Raw genomic sequence first — 16602 nt, forward strand, 5'->3', positions numbered from 1 at the left:
TCGAGGGCCGTTGCTAGCCTCCTTGTTCGCTGCTTAGCCGCAACAGCTCGTGGCCATGGCTGCCGCTTGCTGTTGCGGTCCATCCTGGCCGCCTCCGAACATCCTTGTAGCGATCTCCAGCCACCTATCACCGCTCCCAATTTTTTCTTGATCCCTCGAGCTCCCAACCACTCTCTCTCTTGTTGAAAAACTCTCGGCCACTCTCTCTCTCGTTGAAAACTCTCGGTTAGCTTCCTTATTCCTTTTCCATTTTCCCTTCAACCTCTTCACATATTTATAGCAAATCCACCGACTTTAGTAAGCTTGGCCACCACTCCAAGCAAATTGGCCGTGAAGCTTCTCGGCACCTTCACAGAAACCAGCCACGCACATGTGTGTGTGTATATATATATATATATAACTACATTATATATTATTAATATAAATAAATTACACATTAACCCTCAAATTTCCATCTTAATTTCACTTGGGAAATTTATTTATTGCACTTAGGCCCTCACACATCAAATTAATTTGTATTTCAATACCGAAAACGCAAAATTAATTGTCCAAAATTACTCGATAATGACGATTTTGCCCCAATATCCTCACCGGGCTATTGTTTCATCCAAAAACCACTGAAGAGTTGTTCTTTATGAAAAGCCGAAGCCCCCTCAAAGTTCCGTTGACTTCTCGGAAGTCCCTTATAACAATTCGGTTTCTGAGCCTAATTCGCAGCTGTATTTTAGCTATACCAAAAACTGTTCCCAATCCCATTTCTTTTGATGCCTAAAATCATATCTCGAACTACTTGTCGATACTATACCATTTTCCTTGGATATCTAGGGTCCAGGGTACCTCCTCCGACTAATTCGATTGCCTAAAGTTGCGTTAGTGTACCCTATAGTCTCATTTTTCCGAGAATTCCACTTGTACCCTTCATCAAATATAACCTTAAATCATTCCCGGGTATTACAATGCTGTTGTATACTTCAACTAGCCATAACTGCCTTGGTCTGTATTGTCTTCTCCAATTGCTTCCACCATTGCCATGACTAGGGGTATTCCTTTTTATCTAGTACGTTGGCGGTGGTCGTGGCTTGATGTGTTTACCATGGTTGTAGCTGCGACCTTATGACTTCTCCTTGGATCATCTTTGCCATTACCGGTGGTAGGTCTCTTCTCCACCACATCTTCTCCGACCACAAACTTTTTTCTCATACGACCTCTACCATGACTGCCTTGACCGATCACAATTGTTCTACGTGGGTATAGGCTTTACCCGATCCAAATCCACGACCCAATAACAGATTTCCCATTTAAAAAATGGGAATTGAAAAAAATATAACTTGAAATTTATATTAAGAAATAATTTGTTACTCACCAAAGTGGCCAAAATTTTAAATTATTCCAATTACCTATAAACCTTATGTTTGCTAATGACATTAAATTTATGCATGATATTTGTTTGTGGATAAATTAAAGTTTGCATTATAAGACAATTCAAGATTAGCCCAAAGATTAATTATGTGTTTTATAATTGTCAAACATAAATGTAATAATTAGTATATTCTATTAGTTTTACTTTCCATACCCAAAGATAGGAAAATAGATTTAATTAGTGCATATATAATTATCAATTATTGTCTTATTTTGTACATCTTAGTATCACCTAAAAGATAACTTTGATGTACCTCTGAAGCAAAACTTATGTGAAATTTTAAGTATTTAAGTAAGAGTATTTTAATTTTAATTGCAGTATCTATACTTGTGTAAGATCCCCAATTTGCTTATTACATTTTAATATATATATATATATATTTGGAGACCAAACGCCAGCACGATTACCAAAACTCATGGCAGCTTCTTCCTTAGAAACCCTGGCTAAGAAATACAAGGGGAAACGTCAAGAGGAATGGTACATGCCAGAGCTTAAGGGAAACACCATTAATTGCTAGCACACAATTCGGATGTCAGGGCTTTATTAACGTCACATACATCATTGTTTCCCATTCTTATACACTAAGGTCAATTACATTGAGCAATACAAAAGGTTGACATTTAACCTTATTACCAAAATATCTACAGTGAGATGTCATCGCCAGGACCTTGTAGTTGGGACCGCTCTGTACACATTTAAGTCCTGTCTCGAGCATTGCCTGGCCCACCATCAGTCGGTACCCCACCTTAACCTGGAATGATGCAAGCAAATATGAGTTGTAAGGCCCAACAAGCGTAATGGAATAAAAGGGCAACAATATGAGAATCAAAGATCATTATGTACATAACCATGACTTCACACACTGGGTCACTCCGACTCTTGGGAAGGTTAAGAGTGTCCCTTCCTCATATAAAATTAGAAGAGGACCTAGCCATATACGCCCTTGTCCTAAACAATGTGCACCCTAAACATAGTTTCAAAGGCATGCTAACCATTCCCTTAAACGTGGTGCATGTCTTTCCTAAGCCCCGTTATAACCATGCTTATTTCGAAGAACCCAAATCCCACATATCTACTAGCAACACTATCATACAAGGGACCTTAGCCCAACAAGTTTACCATGAGTCAGGCTTTTGGCCACTTGAGATTAGCAGAAATTGTTTGCAACATATTAACCACCACTGGTCAAGCATATAGCTACCCGAGCTTAGATTACTCACCACGGGTCATGCATACGGCCACTTGAGCTTATATTACACACCACGAGTAAAGCATACTACCTCCTGAGCTTATATTATTCACCACGGGTCAAGCACATTGCCACCTAAGCTTATATTATTCACCATGGGTTAAACACATTGCCACCCAAGCTTATATTATTCACCACGGGTCAAGCACACTACCACCCGAGCTTATATTCACCATGAGTCAAGCACATAGCCACTCGAGTTTATATTCATGGAATACAAATAGCCCTTAGGCTTGCATATGCCAATATGATCAACTATATTATATACAACACCAAGGCCCATAATATTCATCAACCATACGTCGCCCTCTTTGGCATGCATGGTAGCACATGCCTACCTTGACAGGATGTCATCGGCATAGTGATAGCAGTGCCTTCGCTCAGAGGCCGAGGGGAGAAATACCATCATATGGAAACAAACTCACCTAATACTCATATGCATAACGTCATGCATGAACACATGCTTCCACACATTTTATGCAACAACCCATATGCTTCCTTACAAGTGACGAGCAGTGCTAGCTTCCCTGGAGCGTCTACAGTTTATCATAATAGCTGATAACTGGTGGCCATACATCCAACCATCAACTGCCATGATCCAACGGTCGACAACCAATAGCTTTGTACTCAATACCCTTTGACACACATAACACCCCCTTCGTAAGGAGAAACAAATCCCTACATAATCTAAACCTAACAATAACGCATTACTCCTTAGGAACTTGAGGGCAATTTAAGACCCTTGTTAAGATTATGAACATGGCTCAACCAGAATTTACAAGGCCCACAACTTACTTTTTAAGTAATTAAACCGGATCAAATTATTCAATACAGAAAAAGGTAGTGCAAGAAGAACTTGCAATGGAAACTTATTTCTATAACCAAAGAAAAATAGAACAACTTAAAACTTGTAAGAGGGTTAGGAGCTTGCCTTTTATGGGAGATTTAAACTTCTTATCCACACATTGCAAAATCACATTTTTACCCAAAATAATCAGGTTGCAGTCCAACAATTAAATCTGACAGTACTGGAACCCAAATAAATATTTTTTCACTCACCTAGTTGCTTTAAACTTTAAACTTCAATTACATGGATTTTTCCTCTATTTTTATTTAGTTTTCCCCAATTTCTCCTCTTCTCCAATTGCTATTCACGTCCCTTCTTCTCCCTTAATTTCTCCCTTGTTTGCTACTCGAATTTTGCCTAAATTGGGCTTAAAAAGGGTAAAAAATGAACGGTTGGAGGTTAGCTGTGTGGCAACCAGCCACAACAGCACCGCCTTGCCCAAAACGATGCAATTTTGGTTAAGCCTTGGCTGGAAAAATCTAGCCAATTTTTCCCTCCAATGCGCGCAAAGTCATGGCTCGATCCCACGCCTATCGGCTGGCCCTCTCGTGCACGTACCGCCTGCTCCACATGCCTTCTTAACTATAATATTCACCTTTTTAATTTTAAGGAGGCCCACATCCAACTTTCCAAAATTACACCAAAACTCCAAAATTTATAAAGACTAACACTTACACCCCACATCAAAAAATACCACTTATTTTGTTTATTTTATTATTTATATATATATTTTTGGATGAGACAAGTTAACCTTTCCCAACTTTCATATACACACAAATTTCATTCATTTGGACTCTTTACAACACATTAAATATTCTCAACATTTATATCACTTATGCCCCAAAATATAACGCATAGAAATTAATACCCAAAATAAGCTAGACCCATTATCAGGTCGTTACAACCTGTTTCAATGCATTTACATGTTTCATCTATTCCCTTATTTAACAGATTATTTTTTTTTTATTTGAGTGAATAAGTCCAGTTTCACTTTGTGTTTTGGATCTTGATTTGTGACTTCGAATTGGGAAACCCACTGCTATTACTGATGAAAGTAGCGATGATCAAAGGGATTTCCATAAAGCGTGGGAAAGATTGAACAAATTGAGCCCAATGTTTATGCAGATGAAAATTGCAAACAATTCAAAGACAACTATTCCCCAAACTGATTATGCTAAGGAATTTATGAAATTTGTGGAAGAGCATTCTCAGACTGCTGATAAATCTACATTAATAAGTACTCTAACCACCATGAAATACTATGGTTCTTGTACCATGCATGAGCATATTTTGGAGATAACGACCTTAGTAGAAAAATTAAAGACTTTGGGGATGACTGTGGATGAGTATTTCTTAGTACAATTCATACTCAATTCCTTGCTTCCTGAACAATACAAGTCATTTCAAATGAATTACAACACTATAAAGGATAAGTGGAATGTAAATGAATTAACCAATATGCTCGTTCAAGAAGAGACCAGATTAAAGAATTAAATACTCATTTTGTCCATTTCCTGAGTGGAAAAGTGGACACCTCAAGAAAGATTGTTTGAAATGTAAATCTTGGTTCAAAAAGAAAGGTAAGCCTTGTGTTTTAGTATGTTTTGAATCAAACTTTACTAAAGTTCCATAAAATGCTTGGTGGATTGATTCTGGTTCCACTACTCATATTTCCAATACAATGTAAGGATTCTTTGTGATCCGAACCATAAAGCCAAATAAAAGTTTCGTGTTTATAAGGAGTAAAAGTAAAGCTTCTATTGAAGGCGTTGGCACTTATCGTTTAATTTTAGGTATCAGACATTATTTAGATTTATTAGAAACTCTTTATGTGCCTACATTTTCTCGCAATTTAGTTTCTTTATAGAAACTTGACGTAATAGGGTTTTCTTTTAAATTCAGGTCCAGATCTTTTAGCTTATTTAAAAATAACAGTTTTATTGGTTTTGTAACATTATGTGATGGTCTTTACAAGTTTAAACCTGATAATGTGTTTGTTGAGACTTTGATGGCCTTGCATCATAATGTTGGTACCAAATGCAGTTTAGTTGATGACAATTCTTCCTACTTATGGCATAAACATTTGGGTCACATATCTAAAGAAAGGATGGTAAGATTAGTAAAGAACGAAATCCATCCACATTAAGATTTCACTGACCTTAAAGTGTGTATTGATTGTATTAAAGACAAAAAAAAAAAAAAAATACACTAAGAAAAGAGTCACAAGAAGCACATAGCTTCTTGAAATTATACACACTGATATTTGTGGACCTTTGGATACTCCATCTTTTGGCATAGAAAAATATTTTATCACCTACAACAAGAAAAATGGGTTTTAACGACGAGAAAATCAATCATTAAAAGTTGATTTCCCGTCGTTAAACATTTTAACGACAAGAATTTTTCTATCGTCGCCCGTCGTTATTACCTTCGTGGATAAAAACATTTAATGACAGGAATGATAAACCCGTCGTTAATTGTATTAGCAACCATATGATTCCAATCATTAAAAATAATTATCAGTGACTGAATTATAATCCAATAACGACAATATTTCCCGTCATTAATAGTGTGAATAATTAACGACCGTATGATTTCTGTGGTTAAAAATAATTATCAGCGACCGAATTATAATCTAATAATGACAATATTTCTCGTCGTTAATAGTGTGAATAATTAACGATCGTATAATTCTTGTCATTAAAAATAATTATTAGTGACTAAATTATAACCTAATAACGACAATATTTCTCGTCGTTAATAGTGTGAATAATTAACAACTGTATGATTTCCGTCATTGAAAATAATTTTTTAACTACCAAAACGCAAAATAATAACGACAGTATTTCCTATCGTTAATTGTGTGAATAATTAGCTGTATGATTCTTGTCATTAAAAAATGTTATTTAGCTACCAAAATATAAATCAATAACGATAATATTTCTCATCGTTCATAGTGTAGAAATGACGATTAGTCATCAATGATGACAACATCCTGTTTTGATGAAAACCACCAAACCTATATATCATTATCCATATCAAAATGGAATAAAATTCATAAAATTAAACCTGTCATTCAACTAACTTCAAAATAATATATGTTCAACCAAAATAAAAAGCATCATTATCTATTAGCATTTATACACCAAAAGTAGTATCTATATAAGTGTTAATTGCCAACAAACTACACCAAAAAAAAATGTTCAACTAAAAGCAACACTTTGACAACTGTATATACTATACAAAAATGTACACCAAAACACTATAGTCAAAGAATTGATTGAAATTATAGTCATAGAACTATTCATGTAGTCCAAGACAAAAGTTACTTCCTTTAGAGTTTTGTTGTTTCATTGACCTACAGAAAAAAAATAAAACATGAAATTAGAGTCAAAGATGTGTTCATGTTTTCTTTATAAAAGATTAGAAATAGAATTAACAAAGCACAAAATGTCTCCATCACAAGCTACATAACATACAACCACTACAATGCACCAAAACACAACAAAATTTGACAAACACACTCTATAACCCAATAACAAATTTTGACAAACACAAATCATACTCCTCATTATATGCATAAGGGTGTGATTACACAAATCAAGCTTGAGTAATTAGAATGGGCTTAAACTTTGTGAATATCAAGTTCTAAAATTCTACCTCTTTTGGGAGAATGGAACTTGTAGATGTATACATCTCTACTGTCATAATCCAATGTACCAAAATTGTATCACATTATAAATTTTTCAAGAATTGGTCCACAATAAATTCCATTGCATAATTAACAAAAAATAAACTATCCTAATTAACATGTGTACTTATTGGGTCCGCAAGAAACTATAACTAATATTAATATGCACCAAATTGGGTCCAAAAGAAGCCATGAAGTTGGATGTAATAAAGAAATATATATTACCTAAGTAGGTTGAGATGTAGAAGGTTGATCTTGACTCCTAGATTGCATGAATTCCTTAAATGCAATTTCTAGAGCTTCCACGCCGTCTTTAAGCCTCATATTCTCTTCTTCCAATTCATTCTTCCTTGAAGTCATGGGTTTTAGTTCTTTAGGTCTCACCCCACCACCATACAAAAGAACATGATTCTTCAATTTGGGGCCAAAACAAGTCTCAATGATTTCAAGATTAGACATTTTTGGATTTGATTGGATAATTTGAACTAATTGATCCTACAAAACATGTTCATGGTATAATTTAATACACATTAAATATACTTGGATGAGAGAAAAATTGAACAAGAAAATTAAAGCAAGGGTCATTAACTATTTAACTTACATATGTTTCTTGTTCTTTCGGCTTGACCAACCTCTCACCTTTCTTTCTAGTTGCAAATCACATATCTGCTAAATTGGGTTCATGACCATTTTTGTCTCCCTAAATAAAATGAAAAGTTTAGTGTAACCACTATTTAACAGAAGTATTGATTTGTATAAAAGAAATTTGTTGAAGGTATATGTTATAGTACCATTTGGTATGCAATTTCCCGCATTGGCTTGCGTCCAGTCCTATGGGCCATGTGTAGGTTCTCTCTATTTTTTGAATTTCTTTCACTTTTTTCCTATTTAGAGAATTTAATAACAACATAAAATATATCAATTAGATAAAAATGCTACTCCTTAAAAAACTAGAAGTTGAATTACAAACAAAATTTGATATTGTTTACCTTGAAGGATGAAGCTTGAAAATGCTTTTTAACAAGCCATTCCCAATCTTCTTGATCTTGAACTGACAAGATTTAGTTAAAGTAATCCCTTCAAGGTCTTGCACTTGTTTCAAAACATCTTCACTAGAAAGTAAGTTTGGAGCTACCCCTTTTTCCTTTGTACCATCAAATGAAACCCTATTATTCATCCATTTGTGATTCATAGGAAAATAACGTCGATGGCCCATATAACATTGTTTCCTATCGTTAGTAAGCCTGGTCGAAAAATTATTCTTGTTATAACAAGGAGATGCCAATTTTCCTTTTGTACTCCATCCAAATAAAATCCCATAAGCAGGGAAGTCATTGATCATCCACATCCAAGCTACATGCATCATAAAATTTTGACGTGTTGACACATCAAAGGTTTCGGCACCCAATTCCCACAGCTCTTTTAATTCATCTATCAAAGGTTGGAGGTAAGTATCAATTTCATCCCCTAGTCCATTTGGTCCTGGGATAAGCATTGACGGAAGGAAATTTGATGGCTTCATGCAACCCCAAGGCTCCACATTATATGGAATAAGCACTACTGGCTATATACTATATGGTGTTCTTGAATTAGAAAAAGGTTGAAAGCCATCACTAGCAAGACCAAGTCTAACATTACGAGGTTCTGAGGCAAAATTTATTGATGATTTTTCACGTTATGGTTTATATTTATCTATTGCATGATAAATCTCAATCGGTTGAAGCACTTGAGATGTATATTAAAGAGGTTGAGAGATAATTAGATAAAAAGGTGAAAATTGTAAGGTTAGATAGAGATGAAGAATATTATGGAAAGTTTGATGAATCGGGTCAATGTCCAGGTTTGTTTTCCAAATTCCTTGAACGACATGGTATTTGTGTTCAATACACAATACTAGGTACACCACAATAAAATGGTGTTGATAAAAGGAACAATTGTACCCTAATGTAATTGGTTATGAGTATGATGAGTCACTCATTTTTACCCTTATCTTTGTGGATGTATACATTAAAGAATGCCATGTATTTGCTAAATAGGCTTCCTAGTAAGGCAGTTCCAAGGACTCATTTTGAATTATGGATAGGCAATTTAAGGCACTTACATGTTTAGGGTTACCTAGTAGAAGTAAGGATTTACAATCCACATGAAAAGAAATTGAACTTTAGAACTTCTAGTGGTTATTTCATTGGATATTCGAAAAAGTCCAAGGGGTAGATTTTATTGTACTAGTCACAGTACTAGAATTGTTGAAACTGGAAATGCCAAGTTCATTGAAAATGGTGACATTAGTGAGAGTGAAAGAATGCATGATATTAGCATTCAAAAAGTCAGGGTGAAAGTTCCTAAGCCCAAGACTAATACGGTTGTTGTTCTTCAAGTTGTAATATAACCAAATTTCAGTTAAGAACAACAAACACTTCATGATGATAATATCAATAATGAACCAGTAGTAGTTGAACCACAAGTAATAACATTAAGGAGATTTCAAAGAGATAGAAGATTTGCTATTTCTGATGATTATGTGGTTTATCTACAACAGTTAGAATTTGACTTAGGAATGTGATGATTCTACTAAATGGTTAGATGCCATGAAAGAATAGTTAAAATCTATGGATCAAAATGAAGTTTGGGATTTCGTTGAATTGCCTGAAGGGTGTAAAAGAGTTGGATATAAATGGGTCTTTAAGACCAAACGTGACTCTAAAGGCAATATTGAAAGACATAGAGCTAAACTTGTTACCAAAGGTTTTACTTAGTAAGATGTCATTGATTATAAAGAGACCTTTTCACCAGTCTCTTAGAATCATCATGGCTTTAGTGGCTCATTATGACTTGGAATTACATCAGATGGATGTTAAAACCGTTTTCCTTAATGGGGATTTCGAGGAAAAGATTTATATGGATCGACCTGAAGGCCTTTTAATTAAGGGAAATGAACTCATGGTGTGTAAGTTAAAGAAATCAATATATGGACTTAAGAAAACCTCCTATCAATGGTATATGAAGTTTGAAAATACCATCACTTCTTTTAGCTTTCTGGAAATCACTATTGATCGGTGTATATACATGAAAGTCAGTGGGAGCAAGTTTATTTTTCTAATTTTATATGTTGATGCTATTCTATTTGCTGCTAATAATTTTGGTTTGTTACATGAAACGAAGAAATATTTATTGATGATATTCTGTTTATTGCTAATAATTTTGGTTTGTTACATAAAACCAAGAAATATCTCTCTAAGAATTTTGAAATAAAAGATATGAGAGAGGCAATCTATGTGATAGGAATAGTAATATTCCGTGATAGATCACAATGATTGTTAAGGTTGTTTCAAAAGGCTTATATTAATAAAATTCTAGAGAAATTCAAGATGGATAAGTGTTTAGTAAGGATAGTTCAAATTTAGAAGGGGGATAAATTTAATCTTATGTAATACGCAAAAAATGAATTGGAATGAGAGCAAATGATAAATATTCCTTATGCATCTGTAGTTAGGAGCTCAATGTATGCTCAAACTTGCACTAGACCAGACATTAACTTTGTTGTCAGAGTTCTGGGCAAGTATCAAAGTAATCCAAGCCTTAATCACTGGAAAGCTGCAAAGAAAGTTCTCAGATACTTGTAAGGAACAAAAGATCATATGCTCACTTACAGAAGATCTGATAATCTTGAGGTGATTGGATATTCAGATTTAGATGTTGCTGGATGTGTTAATAGTAGAATATCTATATTTGGCTACCTGTTCCTATTAGCTGGAGGAGAAATTTCATGGAAAAGTGTGAAGCAGTATGTCATCGTTGTATCCAATATGGAAGATGAGTTTGTGGCTTGCTTTAAGGCCACTATTCATGGTTTATGGCTACGAAATTTTATTTTAGGGCTCCGGATTGTTAACAGCATTGCCAAACAACTAAAAATTTATTGTGATAACTCCGCAATAGTATTATAAAAATGACAAGTATTCCAAAGGTGCTAAACATATGGAAATCTCCTATTTCAGTGCCATATCCTCTCTTTTTCATTCCACTGTTCCATTGCTATTCATCTTCACCTCCTATGCGTTCTTCTTCTCCTCCTAATTTTTTCTCTTGGCGACTGGAGCTTTAGTGGAAAAGTCTCTGCTATTTTCTCTTCTGTTGGGACATCTCCTCAGGAAAGTTCTCTTATACAATCTTTATTATAGTGCAAGTTTCCTTGAATTTCCTCTCTTCTCATTTATGCAAGTTTCTTTGTGTTTCTCTCATTTTTGTGCAAGTCTTCTGATATTTTCCATCTTGTATGTGCACTTTTTGAACCCCCTTTCAACTAAGTTACTATGCTCATCTCCCATATATATATATATATGGTTCTTAATGGGTCTCCTTCCTGGTTGCATTATTTGTGCCACACCTTGAATATTCCTGGGTCTCATTATTGTCTCAACTGGGGTCTATGCCGTCCCAGATTTCCCTCATGAATGGCATTTTATTTGGTTAGGAAAGGATGAGAAACTTTGTTCGTTTCTACATTTGAAGAAATCGTGCTACATATATATATATACACGTATTTACCTTATCTGAATAGAAGCTAGCTATCCAAATGCAAAACTCAAAATCATTAAGTCACATCCGAATGCCTCACTGTTCCATCCGAATGTCTCTCTCACACGCTTATAATTTAATCCAAGAACCTTAGCCCATTTGGATGACACCTCGACTCATTCGAATGCCTTAGTTTTACACTCCTCATTCGAATGTCTCTCTGCCTCATCGAGATGTCTCGTTTAAAAATCAACATCTTTATTCGAATGAATCTACTATAGCATCCGAATGCCCATGCATCATCTAAATACATTTCAAACCATTTGAATGCCACACCTGCCATTCGAATGAAGCCTAGATTTCTGAATAGTTATACGCCTATATCCAAATGACCACACAGACCATCCGGATGCATTTATCTTCCATCCAAATGCATCTTGACTTGAGGGAGCTGCATATCCGGATGTTTTTAACCCCATCCAAATGCCATACCCATTTACCTGTATAGCCATCTAAATGAACTTCAAACCATCTGGATGCCCCTCATTTTAATACACCAAAAGCTTACCAGACTGTCATCACCCATATCTGAACGTTATACCTTGATACATCTGAAAATAACCTCCCAATCTGAATGTTCACCGATCCTATCTAAATATGTATAAGGCCATTCGAATAATATCCTGCATATATTGACGTCTCATCCAAAAAATACACTCGATATCTGAATGCATGATTTATCTATTTTTGAATGATCCCAAATGTATCCAAATTATGAGATGCCTTAGTTAAATTCCCTACTTAAATCAAATTTCCCCAGTGCTTCCCTCTAAATATTCATCATATTATGGTAATTAAATTAAATACCCACTGTGTGTAAAAGATCAATACAAGCTTGAGAATGAGCTAACACGCTTGATGTGGTCATTTTAATCACATGGAGACTCAAATCATGAATTTGAGATTTTAGTGGAGATGTAATTATCATCAGTATGTGGATTTGAAACTTGTGGATATTTATATATGCATATGGGTGCATGGCATAAATGTTGGTGACCTAGCATGAATGCATATGTGTCAAGACGAAAATATGATGCATTATTATTATTATTAAACTTTACACACCTATTATTTTGCACAGAGGGAAAGGGTACCTTAGAGCACCTAGCATGAGATGAGATGGCTATAGCCTGATAGGTTGGCTTTATATTTATTTGTGAGATTCTATTTACATGATGCACTTTTGCATGTGTTGATTGATGACTTGCGAGCTTGCGAGATTTGATACTGACATTGAATTTATATGCACATAGTTCACTATGGATGATGCATTTAAATTCGAATTGATAAAGTCATAAACTATGAATCTTGTACATAACTGTTAAGTCCTTGATTACTCTTTTTTGTGTCACCATGTTCTTAGATCCTATTCATTGTTCATTGTTCATTGTTCATTGTTTTTTGAACTTGTTGAGCCTTATGGCTCACTTGATCTTCTTTGCCATTCCAGGTAAAGGAAATATTGTTATTAGGGATGAGTCCAGTAGGACAAAGGCCCAAGGATAGAGGAATATTTGAAGCCTTACTTCTTAGTGTACTAGTTTCCTTAAGAAGTTTAGTACATACATCTGTTGAGATACAAATATTCCTTGTTTGGAATGTGTTACTTCTATCCCAATGAAATATCTTAGCTTGCCCAATTCTTTGATTTCAAACTCCTAGGCTAGTTGGGATTTCGATCTCTTTCCCTCATCTTCTTCACCCTTAGTGACAATGATGTTATCAACATACACTAGTAAGACATTAATCTTTCATTTCTTCAAGTGTTTGATGAATAAAGTGTGATCAACTTGAATTTGTTTATAGCCAAATCTTACCATAGACTTAGTAAATCTTCCAAAATCAGTCTCTTAGTGATTGCTTTAACTTGTACAAGGCTTTCTTCACCTTTCAAACTTTATTAGGACCAAACTCTTCATCAAATCTTGATAAAGGTTTCATGTATACTTCTTTTTCAAAATCTCCATGGAGAAATGTATTCTTCACATAAAATTTCTGAAGTTTCCATTTTAAGTAAATAGCAAGGCATAAAAAATTCTTACTTTATTTATCTTTTCTATTTTAGCAAAGGTATCTTGATAGTTCATTCCATAAGTTTCCATATAACCCTTTGCAACTAACTTTGCTTTATACCTATCGAGAGTTCCATCTGCTTTAAACTTCATGGTATAGACCCACTTGCAACCAACTGCCCTTGTTCCTTTTGGACGTGTGACTATATCCCAAGTCTTGTTCTTGTCTAAGGTCTTCATCTCTTCCTTCATCGCACATGTCCAATGCTTGTCTCTTAAGGCCTCATGTACTATTTTTGTATTTTCAAATGAGTTGAAGATATAAAGAAATCTTTTGTGTTGGGTGGAGAGACGATATAAGGAAATGAAGTTAAAAATAGGATGTTGAGTGCACTTTCGTGTCCCTTTTCTCAAGGCAAGGTCAAGGTCAAGGTTGCTTCCTAATTAAGATGGGTTAGTTATCACATGAAACAAACTCATTAGTACCAAAAATAGGTATACTTAAAGTGCTTTCATTACTTGTGCTCAAGTTAGGTTCGTGGCTTTGTTTCGATACTTGTGTGGGTTGCACTCTCCTTGAATATTGCTTTAGCTATTTCTATTTTTTTTTTATTCTACAATAAGCTTAAGGCTCAACAAGGCTGAAAAGTTTGCTATAGGGGTAATGGTTTCATTGGATTGAGTTGAAATAGTTTCAATTATTGTTGTGGGTTTAATGGAATTAACTTAGTTTCAATGCCTTCAAGGAAAGATGTAAAACTTAAATACACATATACCTTGAATAATTTCTCCACTTGAAGATGAGTGGGAAGGGGCTTATAGAAATGTTCGACTTCATGGAATGTAATTGTTAGTATTATACTCGAATGCTAGATTTGATGACATCTAGAGGGCGTGTAACATTTGATGTGTTGTTAGAACATTTCAAGAAAATGGAGAGATTCTTAAAATGAAATGATCGACCAGCATCAAAGGATTTGATATTATCTAATCACTACTATGCGGTGAACCTAGAAAGTCACACATCGTAAAACGTGGTGACCTTAACTGGATTTGTGCACCTATTATGTTCTTATAGTCATTAATAGTTAATGATAGGTCTGAGCATGTCATTAAGAGTTAATAATTGGGTTTGTTAAGTGTTAATGGATCGGATGCAGCTATTTAGAGGACCTCGTAGCATGCAAGACAAAATAGTTAACCTATTTTAAGAGATTGTCAACCATTTTTTCCAAGAATTTGGAGTTTGCTACCTAACTCAATTGAGGCAATAGCAATAGAAGGTTCACCCATAGTGGTAGAAGGTGCATCGGGTGTAAAGGTGTGTTCATGGAGATTGTCGACATCTTTGGGCAAGGGGTTAAAGGCTAAAGGGTTTGATATAATATCAATGAAGGCAAGAAGGAGAACGATTACGACGAAAATATAGGGCAATTAAAGTCAATAGAAAGAAGCCTAAAAAAAAGGCTATGATACCATGAATAATTTCTTAGTAATTTTTTTTTTATTCATTAATAAAAAAGCTACACATTATATAGAAAAAAAAAAATCTATTCTAAATATGGACAAAATTCTAATTTCAAGTATCAATCTAGAGGAAAACAAATACAAGGAAATGCATAATTAAAGAATAGAAATGCATACCGATTTGGTACACCTCTAGCCTTTTAGGTGGGGATTCATAAATTAACTTTAGAATAGAAATATTTTGTATGAGGTGTTGTTATGATGTCATCAACAAAATAAGTATCGAATTCATTTTTCCATTCTAAGTTATAACACTAACACTTATTTTTTATTTTAATTTATTATTTTTCTAACAAGCTATTATAGATCATCATAATAGAATTGAGTGTCGCTGTTCTCCTTGCTTGGTGGGTTTAAATTGTTCAGACTGCATACTCATACTTCTTTTATTTGTATCTATCGCATCTAGTTTACACAGACGACATCTAATGGATAGTTCATACACTTTGAACATTTAATGCCAATAATCTCATCTTAGGTGTCTAATTTATTCAAGTGACACTATGTTTATTGAACAAATAACGATGGGTAGATCAACTTTTAATAAATTATGTTCTACGCTTAACATAGTAGGTGGTCTGGACCTACCAAAAACATGTTTGTGGACGAGCAAGTTGCACTGTTCTTACACATACTTGCTCATCCCGTGAAAAATAAGGTCATTAAATTTTATTTTCGTTAAGCAAAATGTCATTTTTACTCCTTTTAGCCTATATCTTAGACTACACAACGTAGTCAAAATGACAAAAATACCCTTTACCGAACACAATAAGATGCATGATTAAAATACTCCTCACTTAATGTGGTTAGGCGAGGTGGTGAAGTCCAAAAGATATTTTAATCATTTACGTACATATGTATATAGAGGCGGCTCTTGGGAGTTGGGGGCTCTACACCATTTAAAATTTAGAGTCCCTTTAAAAAATAAAAAAAAAATATTAAAATTTTATTGAGGCCCTTTTTAATACTATAATATTTATTATTAGAAATTTATTGGACCCCTTTTGGGTAAAAAATATTTTTAATATTAAAATATTTAAATATTTTTATTATTAAACTTGACAAAAAAAAATTATTAGGGCCCCTTTTAGGGAGTTCTAGGCATAAGTTTTACTAGTTTATGCTTTAAGTCGGGCCGTATAATTTAAGGTATAGTTACAAATAATATAATTTATTGGTCAATCAAGTGAGAGCACGAGTAGGCACTTTAAATCAGTGTTAGTTGTTGTCATTGGTCTCCTTGTTTACCTATTCAATACTCTAAAGCCAATTGTCAAG

Source organism: Diospyros lotus, chromosome 11 (assembly GCF_014633365.1).
Source record: "Diospyros lotus cultivar Yz01 chromosome 11, ASM1463336v1, whole genome shotgun sequence".
NCBI lineage: Eukaryota > Viridiplantae > Streptophyta > Magnoliopsida > Ericales > Ebenaceae > Diospyros > Diospyros lotus.